A 14,995-nucleotide genomic window follows, 5' to 3' on the forward strand; every position below is an offset into this window, starting at 1 on the left:
TTATTATGAGATTTCACTTCACTAATGAGAAGTTGCAATCAGACATTATATAAGACTTGAACCAAAGTTCATGTGTAAAGGTAGTTTCTGAGACCATTATATTATCTTTTCAATCCAGGTTTGCAGCTAAATTTGCCAAGTAACTAAATTAGGTAGCTCGATAAGTTTGCCAAGTAAATAAATTAGCTAGCTCGTTAACTTGGATGTCTAACTGGGTTGGTAGCTAAATAATATATACATATGTAGCTACCTCCTTTTCTTTTGCTCTGACACTGAGGTTCTGGCACGGTGGCTCTATTGGAACAGGTGGCTTGTTCTGTCATCTTTTGTGATTATGCTGATCTTGAGCGCTCGCGCAATTCAAGAGGCCGCAAGCACACCCCGGGATTTAAAATGTAAATTAGGCGGACATATGCCTGACGCTGAATTTTTCCCCGCGCAGTGTCATTACCTGTTACCTACTGATTCACCATGGCCATTGAGCTATATGTCATTGGGGAAAAGTTGCATACTGCACCTTTAACTAAAATCATTTTAACTAAAAACACATTTAGGTGATTTAAGAATTTTACGTATTATCAGTGTCACATTTTTTATAATAGGCCTATGCTTTTAAAATTTTTAAATGTATAATTCAGGTTCATGGACAGGGTGTCAAATTCACCTTTATGGCCCTTAAAATAATTCAGGCCAAGGAATTATGTGTTGTTGAGGTATTTTGTTTAATTACTTGAGGTATTTTGTGTAATATTTTTTATTATTATTTTATATGTTTACACTAGAATTTGTGGTATGGTCTGAGAGAATCACATCCCCCAGGCAGATGACGTGTTTATCTCATTTTGCTGTTTACTGCTGAACATTGAATGTACTGTATGTTGAGAACTGGGTGCAAATTGTATGGAGAATCAGGTGTACATTGCTGTCTGCTCAGCCTGGCCCTGTGGTTCACAGCGGATGGTGGATTTGTGTTGTTGTAGAAAGCAGCCCTTAATCAGTCAGAAATCACTGACTGTTGGCTATACAGATCAAGCTAAAAGGCTTATGTGTATCATTTAGAAGCTTGTGATGTTGACGTGCACAGTCTCTGCCATGGCTGTGGCTGGGTAGCAGTGTCTCAACAGGGTTCAGCAACACTTGGTTTTAATTTTTCAAACATTTTCTTTCAAAGGAAAAAAAAAAACTGACTATACTTTATTGTTCATTGTTTAAATTAATATCTTTCCCTTGTAACTCTCAGGATTGTTGATTGGCAAGGCATTCTGTAACTCGGACTGCTGCTTTGGTGAATCTCCTCATTAATGCCATCTAGTGGTGAAACGGAGGTGCTGTTGTCACTTTAGGGGAGCCAGTTGCTCAGTCACTCAGAGAGGGAGAGAGGGACGGTGTTCTTTATAGGTCTGATCTCCTCTGTCACAGGCAGACATGAAGCAATTTGAAAAGAGAAACATATGCTTAAGTTGTTAGGAGCAGCCTTTTAAAAACGAAGTGCTTTCATGGACAGTTCGAAAGCTATGGTGTTTCCCCTTCCTGACTGGTAATCTGATTTCACCAATGAGATGTATGTTACCGATACAAGCCCTTCATCATAACATGAAAGACGCACAAAACCATTCAAGTTCACGCCTACCTGCTTAGTTTTTTTTTTTTATTGTCATTCAATGCTGATCATAATCACTAAGTAGTCTAAAGTGCCTCTTTAGAATCTGTAGTTGCTGCATGTCAAAACCGTCAGCCACTCAAACCAAAGACCACGTTGCAGTACTTGGGCAGAGTCGGTGTATTGGACTACGGAGGGTGTGGTTTAACAAGCACTTCAGATTGCTAACCTGATTCTGCATTAATTCTACATTCACATGCCCTGATAAAGTATTACATAACGTCCTCATAATGCCAGTGCGTGTTTACACAGCAGTAAGAGACCACGGCAGCATTGCGGGGACGTTGTGTGTAGAGGTGTATCTGTCTGGATGCGTCTGTGGCGGGGGGCCCGCTGGGCATTGGACTGCCACTGCAGTACTGCACCCTGTGAGATTTTATACTGTAAATTTAAGATTCTGTGTTGCGTCTTCCCTGAGGTGTCAGGTGTTTGAGCTTTCCGAAATGCTAAAACACCAATACCGCTTACATTGGCAAAATCCTCCTTTTCCTGATGCACTTTGATAAAGAGGGTGGAACAATGGCATTTACAACAAACCGGTTCCACTGTCTCATCTAAATTAAACGAGCACTCCAGCTGTCTGTGTGGTAGCACAATGGAAGCTATCAGTAGACGTAGAGTACCTTTTTTGGTATTTTCAGAGATGAGTATTGGCTGGATTATTTGTTGTGGACATTTAAAATATTCCAATAATGTCAATTCTGAAAAAAAGCATCTAATTTGCAATTAGCTGGGACATAGTTATATGTATAGAATGCACTGTAAAATCATCACTTTCTGCTCTTTATATATGGATGATTACGACAGTTATAAACTGATTTTGTTCAATGTTTACATCTACACATATTTAAGCTTTGTCTATTAGCATTTATTAAATGTACAGGTTATGTAACAGCAGCGTTTGCCTAAATCTCTCATTTCAAAGTCCTTCACCCTATGGCTGTGTTCCTGTGCTTTTTATGATTGATATATATATGGTAAACACGCTTGTTAGTGGTCTTACTGCTGTGTTCTTCTTGTGGGATAGCGATTTACCTGTAACACTACCTATATGATTATATTCATTGTGAAGAGATTTGAAGGCTTTCTGAACCACGTAGGGTTGTGCTGAAACGCTCCCGTTTTTGAACCGAGACATCTGCAATCATGAGGCTCATCATTGTCATAATAGCTGCTAATTGTTAGCCAGTTGGCTCGTGTCATCGGCAGGTCTGGAGAAGGAACAGGAAGTAGCCTGTCCCTGTCCCTGTTCCTCAGAAAGTTTAGGTCCTTTTGCAGGTTGCAGTATTGTGAGCGATCGCTACGTGCGTAAACCTGTGGGCAGATGAATTTATCCTTCCATAAAAAAAATATATTATTGAAAAGAGTAAGGGTATATTATTGGGGTTCACGCTTATGCGTGTCCATTGTAAAGCAATAAAGGTGGTGGCCGTCGGCAACACTTATGCATACAGCCTGGCGAGGTCCATCAAAGTGCATTTTGCAGCATCTTTGGGTGTTAAAAAACTGACATGTACAGCAACCTAACTTGGCAAGTCATATATTCTCGGTATATCCAAAGAGTAAATCCATGAATCAGTTTTGAGCATCGAAGCGAGCTCTCAGTGCGTTTGTTTTTGTTCTCATAAGCCAGCGGGGGATTCATGGATTCACTCTGATGGGCGGTGTCTGTATTTGAAAGACTTTCACAGGTTGCTTTCACTGAGATGAACTAGATGCCACTGTGTGTTGTTACCCATCGTCTGTGCGTAGAACGAAGAACTGTTTGCTATGTAAATTCTGTTTTAATCACATTTTGTACAGGTTTTGCCTTTTTTTCTATTTTTATGTTTGCAAGGGATTTCCGTTTAAATTATTTTATTTACATTGTGATTCTGGGATTATATATTCAATACTAATTTATTATGCTTTTATTTTTCAAATAAATAGTTTGGTAGCACACATTTGTTTGTGTTTCTTTTAGACTTCCTTCAGGTTCATTTGTTTTTATTCGGGGACCGTGCCAGTAAGGAGATGGGGATCAACCACTGTAGAAGATAGACGTCAGTAAAGACACACTCAAATCGGTGCCATCCTATGGGATTGGTCGCTCAGACTGTAAACTGTAGTAACTCCGTGGCAGGCCCGTAGAAGGTTCTAGAATGCCGTTTGTGGACGAGCCATTGCCTTGCCTTCTTTCGCAGTGACCTTCTGAGTCAGATTCCCGTAACCGGCCTGGTTTCTGGGGACCGCCTTGGGTTTATTTCTCTTTAATAAAGCCTGGATTCCCCTCACAGGCCTTAATGGTCCACACATGCGGTGAAATGGCACCGGTCAGTCATCCCGCCTGGGCGTGTTTGCACAGAGCTTACGCAAACAAATCCGTTACGGCTCTTTCCACTCTGTTTATTTTTTTTCCCCCCACCGCGGTCGTCTGATTTCGCGTGGAAAACCCCGTCTCCTCTCTTAGTTTTCAGAGCTCCATTAAACCTCAAACCGTCCTCCAGAGCTCCTGCTTTCTGACCCCACCATTGATAATTGCAGACCTCATTTTATTTTTTTTTTGGTTTTATGCCCCTGAACCACCTGCATGGCAACCGACGCCACCATTTTGATTGTAGTTCATAGACACAATGTAGTTCATAGGTTTTTTTTGTCATTTCTAGCAAACAGTTTTAGTGTCCTTTTGTCAATCCCTGGTGGGTTTCCTCCTCCTCCATGCCTGTGTGGCCTTTATGTTGGGGGAGGGCGGTGTGAGTACTGTGCCTGTGAATCGGACTGTGAAGGTCCAATTACCTCCCCCCAGCACCGCGTTCAGCTAATTAAGCGCACGCTTGCCGTGCTGGGCCCCCACGTCGTGCCGATGCGTGCACCGAAGATGCGCCCTGAGCCACACGTTTATCTCCTTAAAGGAGAGAGAGGGGAACCCTGGCGGAAAGCTCCGGAAGCCTCCTCCTGTCTCCGCAGCCACACTCGAGGCCTCATCTGCCCGTTCTGCTCTGCTTGCCCACCACTCCCCCCCCCCCCCCCCTCCAGCTAGTCCTTCACGGTCGGCTCGCTCCTAATGCGTCCTACCGTCTCCCGCTCGGCATTGTGGGGGATCACCGGGGCCTGATCCGGACAGGCCCGGGGGCTGCCCGACCTGTGCAGAGGGGTGGGTGGGGGGGAACCGATGCTGGCGAGTTCCCCAGGCCTGGTGTTGCACAAGGGAGCGTATCCACCAGCAGAGGGGCCAGGAGACCAGGTGTCCAGATTGGGTGAGAGTCCGCTTGGATTCCTCCAGAGTGCTGGCAGAAAGGGGGAGGGGGAGGGGTGGGCTGTATAGGTCCTCCAGGGTGGGGTAATCGGGGGGGAAAGGGCCAGAGAAGGGTGTGAAACGAGCCGAGACCTCGGGGACGGAGTCTGGCGCCACCGCCATCCCCCGGTGAACCACGATTGGCCGAATCTCTCATCACCCCAATGCCCTTCCCCGAAACCCTGTCCTCAGGCCCGTTCTTTTCAGCTCCCGTGCTGGGAAGTGTTTAGCTGTCCTCCGACGCTGACACCTCTCTCCCCGAGTGCTTTGCGCGTGTCTGGATCAGAGGGGAGCCTCTCTGGAGCCGCCCCATCTCCCCTGGCTGTCAGCGACACAAACTGCTGCCAGAGCCTGTTTAACCCATGGGCTGGCTCATCTCACCTATGTGTGTGTGTGTGTGTGTGTGTGTGTGTCTGTATGTACGTGCGCATGTGTCTGTGTCTGTTTGTGTGGTGTGTGTGCGTGTTTGTGTATGCACATATGCATGTGTCTGTGTGTGTGTGTGTGTGTGTATGTGCGCCTGTGCCTCTATGTGTATATGTGTATGGGCTTAATCTTGGGTTTCACTAGGTAATATGTGAGAATGCCAGGCGTGGAGTGCAATGCTCAGGGTTGGCACTGGGCACTGAGGTGGTGGAGTGCTCTGTGTGCCCAGGTGTGTTTTCTGTGCGCTTGTGTGTCCAGTTCTCCACACCCAGCACTTGATGGGGTTTATTGTGTGTGTGTGCGTGTGTGTGTGCGCGTGCGTGTGCGCGTGTGTTGCCATGAGGGTGAGATGGCCAAGGTGGCGTTGCCTGGCTATGCTGCCAGCCTTGGATTTCAGGGCTCACAGGACACCCCTAAATGCAAAAGCTCTGTTTATCCACAACTGAAAAAGGCACGCGTGATGAACACAGATTAGGAACATGGTCTCTGGAGTGCTGGAAAGCCTAACGTTAGTCTTTGCCATGACCTTGACATTTCCCCTTATTAAGCGTGTTACACCTTTTGTATTTGGCAATGGTCACAGTCGTACATTGACACATTCATTTTGCCAAGTGGCACAGCAATAGAGGCACAACACAGTGGACCTGGAGGCCAGGATTCAATTCAGTGGTGAAATAGCCATCATTTCGAAAATAAAGTAAACAAATGAGAACTGCAAATATCCTAAATACTTCAATAGACTATGGTAACTTATACCAATCTGTATTCCTGTTTTACCTGCGAGCAAGATGTTTTCCTTTATTTATTGTGATTAAAACAAAAAAACCACCAGCTATGCATCGGAGGGTTACTGAGTGCATACAAGTTTTTACGCAGTGCAAATTTCTCTGGAGAACATGCAGCGTGCTGAATATGTAGTATAATATGCATACCAGCTGCAGCTTATTAAAGGTCTAAGTCACTCTTCTTTCACTTGCTGTTAAACTACCGGGAGTTATGCGAACCTCACGCACATCTGCTGTCCATGACCCGTGCATTACTCCGGACCATTCTTATTTCCAATACGTGCACACAGTGCGTTGGAGTGACATGGCAACAGAGCATTACTGTTTAACAATGGCGGCTCTACTTTTTTAATGAGTATCGAATTAAACGAAACGGTTCTTCTCTGTGACTGAGCGTCCGTGGAAAACATGAGCCTCTGTGGAGTTCTCGTTCTTCGTTCTCTTCCTCGCTCGCGTCCCTAGTTGCGCGTGACGGTAGCGAACGTCGATTCGCGTGTCCATAGCGCTCTCTCCGCTCGCGCAACGATTTCTTCTCGCGGTGAAGAGGAGAAGGAGAGCGAGAGGGGGAGAGTGTGTGCGCGGAGGGGAGGTTGCTCGGGGCTGTTCGGTTATCCCAGGGTAAAGTAATTACGCGAGCCTGCTGGGGCCAGCGAGGAGTGCGTCGGGCCCTGCGGACGTCCAGCTGAGCAAACAGGAGAGAGGGAGAGGGAAGGGGAGCGCTTCCATCGGCCAGCTGCTCCAGGACAGGGAGACACCGCTGATCTCCGGCCACTTCTTCACTTCTCATGTCCTTCTGAAGTAGTGTTAATGGGTTATGCAGTAATATGTCCCCATATGCGTGACAATGTAGTACGGTGTACTGTACAATCCTGCTTTGTTTGGAAAAGCCAATGGTCAATTAAAAAAAAAAAGCAAATTACTGGTCACATAGGCTATCCTTTATTGTACATATCAACACAAGTCAAAAAACTATTAAATATGTCAAATGAATAAATACAACCCCTGGCAAGAGTGTCCCGTGAATTTGTTGCCTTGCAGCTTATGTTGACCTGCTGACCTTGTGGAGGAAGGAATGAATACATTTGAAGAAAACAGCTTCCTTGTTTGGTTTGTTTATTTGACTATTACATTCAACAATATGTGCAAGGAAAGAAAGCACATATTATTTGGACATATAAAATAACTGCAGATGTTTTGCGATTTGTTTTTATAGGTATTATTAGGTATTACGTCTGTCAGAAATGGAGTGATGGGATTAGGGAAATTAATTTATTTACTGGATTGTACAGACCCTTCCTCAGCAAAGCCCTCAGGAGATCTGTCATGGCCATGGCTGTTTCAAAGCCAGATAAAAATGTTGTAGCAAATGAAAAGAAATATGTACTATATTATGTTTCATCCTGTAGGTATAAGCTAAGTCTGGGCAGCTGGATCTAGTCCTTAATTGTGGTATGTTCCTCAATTTATGTCCACACATAAAATGTGACGGTGACAGACCTGGGTAAAATACAAGTCAGAAATATTTTTGATGTTGGTAGAGTTTGAAAACTGTAAATCCCTGATATGAGTCAGCTGAACATGTTTAAGAGCCAAAAATATGCAATGATACGAAAGAGGGAATTTATTTTGAATATTGGTGAAAATGTATGTTTCTTTTAAAACCATCAGCAAATGTGAAATAATTGTGCTGGTGATTTTACGATTTTAGGTAATAATTTGACTCAGGTCCAATCAGCACCAACCTGTGTAAATTACACCTTTCCACCTCAACAGCCACATTCCTATTGGATGAAAAGGCGGTCAGTGTACTTGTGTGCTAGTACACAGCTCAGAATAACCTGTTCCCCCACACAGGTGCATGACTCCTACCCAGTTTGGTTCCACTTCACCGGTCTCCGTGTTGTTCTGTTACACACGAATCTGTGTTACCTGAGTCCTGAGCAGCTCAATATTCCATTGGCCCTTTACAGCAGTTAGGGTTCTGAACAGACCACATGATAGCCTTTAAGTGTTTGGAATCAGATTGCAAGCCACCCTGCAAGTTTCCTGTCAGAAATGAACCTGTTGACTCTTAGTAAAAATGAAAAAAATAAACGGAGATGAGAGAAGTAGAATTATGAAATGCAGAGTACAGTTTAATAAAATAAATCATTTCTGTTTGAGAAACCTAACTGTTACAGACCAGCACATACATACTTAAATTAAGAACAGCGTACTGTTCACCTGAGTCGACTGCCATGACTACAGCACTTTTCACTGTTTTTAAAATGTTTTTCGGGGTTTGGAACAGGGATGAAAGCGTGAGAACGCCACACACAGGACGAACCTCCCCAACGTTCCGGAATCTCCGGGGTTAACCGACTTTTCGCATCGCGGAATCTAAATCCCTCTCCAGTGATGGACATTTTGATAAGTGTCTGCGATTTATATCTTAAAGCCATCCCTTTGTAGGGGGAGTATAAAAGAGAGAGTTCAGGGAGGATAAACTTAGCTTAGATGAGAGGAGAGGCTAGCCTTTCATCTCTGAGCAGGCCCTGTGTTTTTTTTTTTTTTACACAATGTCCCTCCAGTCAACGCAACAAAAGAGCTCTTATGTGCCGGCCCTCGCTAGCGAGCCTGATACTGAGGCTCCGGTGATGGTGGCTGGGAGATGTCTTTGTGACCGTGGCGGGGTGGAGGAGGAGGAGGGGCGGGTGAATAAAGAACAGTTCATGGAAGGAGGGGGGAGAGAGGCTGACTAGCTGCAACTCAGCCTCTTGGGCAGGGTGGCTTGCTCTGGGAGACGGTATATACCTCTGGATCGAGCCTGCAGTCTGGTGCCGGTGCTTTGAACGTTTTTTTTTTTTTTGGTCGGCGATCTTAGTACGAGAGTTGGCGCTGTGTCCACTTCTCCCTTTTTGAACCCGGTGCCTTTTGAACCAAAGGATGGTACACTGGACAGATGGTAGTGGACTGATGTTCCTTCTGCGAGCCCACTTTCATGCCAGCGCATCAGAAAAATAAATAATGCACAAAAAAAACTGAGGAGCCATTTGGTCTCTTCTTAAGATGTCAGTAAGCATCTGCTAAATGTGGATATTTCGCTACTGTAGGCACTTGACAGATTCAGTGATCCACTGGGTGATGAAATAGGTAATAGTAATCGTAATAGGTAATCCAAAATATAATGGGACATGAAGTAGAATCACAAAACCCATTAAGCAACCAATATGCTCTTCCTTACATAAGATCTAGTGACATATTTGAGCCTTTACTAATAAGATCTTGCATCTCTTCCATTAAACCTTCATTTCTCACTCCTTCTATTCTCACCCATGGCAGTTGAATGTGTCCATTTCAACTGCCATCCATTGATTGACTTACTCATAATTATATTGGCACTATTGCTCATATTAATTAGGTGAAAGCTCTTATGTTTCTCATACATCCGGTCACTCTGGATAAGAGCATCTGCTAAATGAATGTAATGTAATGTAACATACATGACACTAATTTATTTGCTGAAAAGATGCCCTTAACCAGAGTACCTTAAAATGATGTTTAAAAAATACAGGACAGGCCATGTATTACAGTTTGAAATGAAGCTTGAGTTCAGTTTGGGTTAAGTACCTTGCTCAAGGGCAGTGCCTCATCATGGATTTGAGTCTGTAACCACCATGACTGTGTGCAACCTTGTCCCCAGTTAAAAACATAAAATAAAATAAATTAAGCTCAAGCTGATACTGTTTTAAGATTCCGGTCTACCATCACCAAAGGGTACGTTCTGCTTAATATTTGAGGCGATACTCTCTAATTTGAGATGCTGCAATTCCAAATAGGAGTTGCCACAAAAAAAAGTATGTGTCTCCAGGGCAAAAGTTGAAAATGGTGGACTGAGTAAAGGGCGTGCGAATGGAGCGGCCGTGGTTGTCGTGGTGATGCCAAGATGAGCCGTAACCATGGCTCTATGGCTCCGGTCCAGATGCTGTTGCCCTTCGATCCCATCAGAATTTTTGCATCCATTAGTTTACAAAGATTTGGTCCTGGTTTCCCTCAGTGTTGCTGGAGGTTTTGTTACAGAAGCTCAAACTCACATCTTGTCTTGTCTAAGACAGCCCAGAGAGGACTGCTTCCTCATTTACTCTCACTCATTTTTCTGCGAATGGCTGGAAAATACAAATCCACATGAAAACAGCTCTTGCTGCATTAAGTGACCGCCTCAAGAACGTATAACAAAAGTCCCTAATTACTTGGCTAATTAAAGCCAAAAATACCTGTCTTTTTTGCTGAGTCAGTCTCTTGGTTGTTGAAGAGCTGTAATCATATATTTGGCATGCATACGGTCCAGAATGTTCCATTCTTTGTATGAAACTTGTGCAGTTGTCATGGTGCCAGACCCAGTAAAGTGTAATTTATCTGAATTGGCTGTCATCAGTTTTTTTTTTTTCAAATGAGCAATGAGGACTAAACAAAAACTATTCTGATTCCAGGTAGCATTGCTACAAAATTCAGTTTTTTTTATTTTATTTTATTTTTTAAAGAATGTCTTCTACTGCTTGTCGGCAGGTGAGGAATTCATTACTCAGCTGTACATGCATATAATGACTTACTGCTGGATCTTTTACTCTCTCAAACAAATCATCAAACCTACTTTACAGAAGGGTTTATCTGTTATGGCATTACAGTATATTATTACATTGTAACTGTGATGATTTTAATACATAACATATTCAGGGATAACCATTTTTGTCCATAAATTTATCAAATGAAAACAATTTAAATTCGCTGAAAACTATTTGTTGAAATTTCAACATACAGTGCATTTCTCTGTGTGATGTAGCAGGAAGTACTGTAATGCTAATGTTTTATGTTTTTTTAATATACTGAACAGCACAATCTGACTAATTAATTAATCCCTCTCATTTTCCTCATTGTTCATAAGCAGATGTCCTCTTTAGCCAAAAAAAAGTAACAGGTTATCATTTGTGGTCCAATTAGTATATCTTACAGAGTGTGGCTATAGAGTTCAAAACCCACCACAGAAACAATATAAAAAAGGTACAAGTACTCAGTACAATGGCCTCATGTGTGATTTCAAACAATGCAGAGATGCACCAGTGTCCTGTGTCCATAAATCAAGTCAGGATCAATCAGCTTAGTCACACATTTACATTTATGACAAAGAAATGCCTGGTCCTGCTTTGTAAAATAGATCATTACACTAACACATGTCCACCTGTTTTTCTGCCATTTGAAGGGACATCTGGCTAAACAAAGGAGAGAGGAAAAGAACTGGCAGGAAAACAACTGATCATAATATCAGTAATTAAATCATGTTCTGCATGCCTATTATAATTATGATTTTAGATGCTGGGTATTGAATCAAAGTATAGTCCAAATCCAATTCAGAGCTCACCTAGTCTGGTATTACAAACCTCATATAGCTAATTGACATTGAGAATATTTTCTTTTTAATTGTCGGAAGGGCTTTGAATTTCTCCTTAGGGGTCCAAGCCTATTTGAGTGTTCTTAATGGGTACGGGACCAAGAAACAAAACAACTCTGAGGGAATGATTTTCTAGTGAAATATCTAAATGTGCTTATTGTGTTATATGGTAAATTTGTGTGATAGATTTACTGTAAAAAATTGACACTGACAGCTACAACATTAAATAAACAATACCAAAACATCAACAGTATCCCAGTACAAGTCCAAAGTTTAATATTGCAATAATCTCCTTTGGAAATTGCAATAATGTTAACCCTCTGGACCATACATTTATATTTACATAGGTATTGGTCACATATAATTAGAATTTTTTTTAACATGACAGAAGCAAGACCGTGGAATAATGGAAGCAAATCCGTTTGTGTCTGCAGTAAACATGAATTTGCGCGAACATTAAATGGTTTGCACAGTGGAGTTGCTGATGTATGTCTTCTGGCTTCATGCACAGATGATGACAATGATGATGATGATGAAGAAGAAGAAGCGGCTGGTCCTGTCAATCTGATTAAAACAGTGAGGTGTTTTATTTCCGCCCCTGGAGTTTGAGGCGTGGAGCCTGGGGCCAGCGTCTGCAGCATTTAGCTCGATAGCTGCAGCGTTTAGCTCGATAGCTTCCCATCCCAGAAGCAGGCAGGCTGGTATAATTCACAACTTCCTGGTCTATGCAATATTGATCATTTTATTGATTTTTCCCAACCACTCACTGAAACTGAATGGACAGGAAAAAAAATAATAAATCCAATTAAACCTGTAATAAAGGAGAGAAGTTAATCCTAATCCTATCATGACAAATTTCCGTTTTTTGGTTCAAAGTCAATGAGGTTTGAGTGGAGCCCTGAGGAGCTCCTAGTGACAGATGGGAAGGGGCCTCCTAAGGGCCTCCACTGGACTCACTGTTATCACTGTTACAGGGTCCAGAAAGTAAGGGGAGGAGGAACATGTAAAGTATGCAAACGTTACGTCACTTCAACTAGGGCCGGTCTCAATAAATGTAATTTTCGTTGATTTGATTCAATTCATTAATTGAACATTTTGTTCTTGCTAGGATTTTCATTTCAGTTCATTCACACTGAATGTTCCTGAATCCATGAATTGACTGATCTGAAACTGAATTAACGCCATACCTGACTCAGAAAACATTTTAGCTGAGAGAACCAGCATAAGAACAAGCCCCTGATTTACCGATACCTGGGATTCACTCACATGCTTGCAGTTGACAAATATCTAATGTTGTCTAATAGCCTCCTAAGACCTGACAATTTGTTTTTTTCCCCTGTAGCGGACATGAGTCATTTCACTTCAATTCAACAAGCTTTATTGGCATGAAAGTAATGAAGAAATACTGCCTAAACCATAGAGTTGATATACACAAATAAAATAAGATTTAACATTTGATTGGTTACAATAGTGAGATTAAAGGATACTTTATTGTCATGTCATGACATATTTTGCCACAAAGGGGGCAGTAATACCCTCACCCATTTTTCTTCAGGGTTAAGGTGAGGGAATCCAGGCAATCCTTAGATATTGTCTTAATTAAAAAAAAAAAAAAAACAATAAAAAAAAAAACATATGCTCTACCATGCTGAAACATACACTACAAGGAGAATTCAATAAAAAAAAATCTTTTTTTGATTAATATTTATTTTCACTGAAACATGTTATTGTCATCCAAGACACTTGTATTATGTCAAAAAATGTTATAAAATGCTTGAACTTTTAGCTTCTGGGCCACAAGAGGACATTAGGCCTTATCTGTCATATCTGACTGAGAGACACAGCAAGAAATACAAGCAACCATACGTTAAGCAACCGCAGAATGTGGCTTATTAGTGTGTTATGTCACATGTCACCATGTTACCCACACTGTGTTCAGTTAAAATAACACAGTTTGTGTAAATGGTTGAAAAGCGAATGGAGGAAGTAAATGGGTGAGGGCAAAGGGCTGGAAACACTGCGGCCATTATTCTGGAAGCTTCTGCCATGTCTGCTGAATGGCCCATGTCACACGGACTCTCCGCCTTATTCATATTTACCGCAGAAGGGTTCTCACACAATCCCACAATTCACAGAAAAAGGGAGAGAGAGAGGAAAAAAGGAGCCAGCTGCCTAAACAGACGTAATCTGAGGAGGTGGAGGGCCGGAATGTGGAATGGTAGAAAAGGGGGTCTTTTCTGCTTTTTGCTTTTTTAAATAATAGGTCGCACAAAAAAGTCTCCACTTGTTCTGAACGTACAAAACAATTGACAAAGCTGCCTTCATTCACAGCTTCGACATTCATGTCAGGAAGTCGGGTTCATTTGTAAACTTGTAAATGCCAAGAACATGACTTTGATTGTTTCTGAAAAACAAAAAATAAAGCATGCACTGTATTCTGATTGCGTGCGATATGGGTGCTAATACTGGAAAGTTTAGTGATGAGATATGCTTTCCTTATTGCTTAGAATTTACAAGCCTAAAAGACAAAAGACATCCTGTATATTACTACTATAATCCACATTTTAATTTTGAAATAAAATTGATAGTTTTCTCAGGGCCTAAAGCAACAAATGATAACATATAAGAAAAAAAAAAACACTGAATAAAAAATATTAATATTTCCATTTGAATTATTCTACTATTTTAATGTCCAACTTACAATTGCTGAACCTTTGTGGATATTCAGAATCAGAGGAATCCATCCTTTGTGGTAAATGAGTGAATTAAGTCCTTATCTTCCTCAGTATCAGTCTTCCCCATATGAGTGCGTATGGAGACACCAGACATCACGCTTTGCCTTTGCGGTTGGCCGAACAAAGGATTCGCGCTTGGAAGATGCCGCGATTTAGCAGCCTGCCGCTACCATGCACGCGCACCAGCGAAAGGCTGGGTCCGCTGGAGATTTGGACATCGACGGAGGCAGCTTGCTCTCCGACATATGCTGGGTGATGGTTTCAATATTTTAGGTGTCAGAGGGGATGGTCGCTACCTTCTGCTAATGGTGGCAGACCCGTCTTAGCCTGGCAAGCTCTTTTCGGGTTTTGCACAGCATGTTCGTCAGTCCCCTAATACTGCCCCCTGTCCCACTTCCAAGGTTCCACGGCCCCTGGGTGAACATTTGGACATGTGCGGGCAGGGAAGGTCACACTGCCCGCCCTAGTGACCCCTGGTTTGGAGAGTATCTAGCATGGTGTCACGCCTGGTCTCCAACACCCAAAGGGTGTCCAATCAAGAGCTTAATGACTCGAATGTACACTGCAGAACATTCTAGCTGTCTTCTGGTAGGTCTTTAACCTGGACCTCAAAATGAGCAGAGACAACAGTCCTCAACCCCTGTCCTGGAGTGCCAGAGGTTCTGCTGGGGTCCCCAACCTTGGTCCTGG

This window comes from Anguilla anguilla, chromosome 7 (assembly GCF_013347855.1).
Source record: "Anguilla anguilla isolate fAngAng1 chromosome 7, fAngAng1.pri, whole genome shotgun sequence".
Lineage (NCBI taxonomy): Eukaryota > Metazoa > Chordata > Actinopteri > Anguilliformes > Anguillidae > Anguilla > Anguilla anguilla.